A 1,672-nucleotide genomic window follows, 5' to 3' on the forward strand; every position below is an offset into this window, starting at 1 on the left:
AAAAAAAAAAAGAAAATAATGAAACCCTAAGAAAGGAAACAGCAGAGGATATTAACAAATTGAAGAACATACCATGCCCATGGCTAGGAAGAATCAACATTGTTAAAACGTCTATACTTCCCAAAGCAATCTACCTATTCAGTGCCATCCCTTTTAAAAGATCAACATTGTCTCAGTGTGTGCCACACCTTTTGGGGGCAAGACACAATTGTAAGAGGGACTTTACCTAACAAATGCAATCAGTGAAAACTGGTTTCTTGTACCCTCAATGAGTCTCCAACAATAAATTAAAAAAAAACAAAACCGACATCATACTTTCAAGATTTGGAAAAAATGACTCTGCATTTTGTATAGAACCAGACAAAACCCTGTATAGCTAAAGCAGTTCTTAGTAATAAAAACAAAGCCAGGCATCACCATACCAGATTTTAGGCTGTACTATACAAGGCCATAGTAGTCGAGACTACATGGTACTGGCACAAAAAATAGACACACAGCCATTTGGAATCGAATAGGAAACCAGGAAATGAAACTAACATCTTATAACCACCTAGTCTTCAATAAACCAAACAAGAACATACACTGGGGCAAAGACTCCCTATTCAATAGAAGGTGCTGGGAGAACTGGATATCCACATGTAAAAGACTGAAACTGGAAACACAACTTTCTCCACTCACAAAAATTGATTCAAGATGGATAAAGGACTAAAATCGTCAAAGAAAGCATAGGAAAAACACTGGAAGATATTGGCTTAGGGAAAGACTTTACGAAGAAGACTGCCCTGGCAATTACAACAACAAAAATAAACAAACGGGACTTAATTAAACCGTAAAGCTTCTGAACAGCTAAGGAGACAACAACCAAAGCAAACAGACAACATACACCATGGGAAAGGATATTTGCATTTTTTGAATTAGACAAAAGTTTGATAACTAGGATCTATAGAGAACTCAAATTAATCCACATGAAAAAAGCCAACAATCCCATATGTCAATGGGCAAGAGACATGAATAGAATCCTCTCTAAAGAAGACAGATGAATGGCTAACAAACATATGAAAAAATGCTCATCATCTCTATTTATCAGAGAAATGCAAATCAATGATATCATTGAACCCCAGTGAGAATGGCCCACATCACAAAATCTCAAAACTGCAGACGCTGGTGTGGATTTGGAGAGAAGGGAACACTTTTACACTGCTGGTGAAACTGCAAGCTAATACAACCTTTTTGGAAGGAATATGAAGAAACCTCAAAGAACTCAAGGTGAACCTCCCATTTGATCCTGCAATCCCATTACTGGGCATCTACCCAGAAAGAAAAAAGTCCTTTTATCATAAGGATACTTGCACTAGACTGTTTATTGCAGCTCAATTTACAATAGCCAAAATGTGGAAACAGCTTAAATGTCCCCCAACCCAGTAATGGATTAACAAGCTGTAGTATATGTATACCATGGGATACTATTCAGCCATTAAAAAAAATGGAGACTTTACAGCCTTTGCATTAACCTGGATGGAAGTAGAACACATTATTCTTTTTTTTTTAGAGACAGAGTCTTACTTTATCGCCTTCGGCAGAGTGCTGTGGCATCACGGCTCACAGCAACCTCCAACTCCTGGGCTTAGGAGATTACCTTGCCTCAGCATCCCGTGTAGCTGGGACTACAGGT

This window comes from Otolemur garnettii, unplaced genomic scaffold, assembly GCF_000181295.1.
Source record: "Otolemur garnettii isolate 467f Iridium unplaced genomic scaffold, OtoGar3 scaffold00024, whole genome shotgun sequence".
Classification (NCBI taxonomy): Eukaryota; Metazoa; Chordata; class Mammalia; order Primates; family Galagidae; genus Otolemur; species Otolemur garnettii.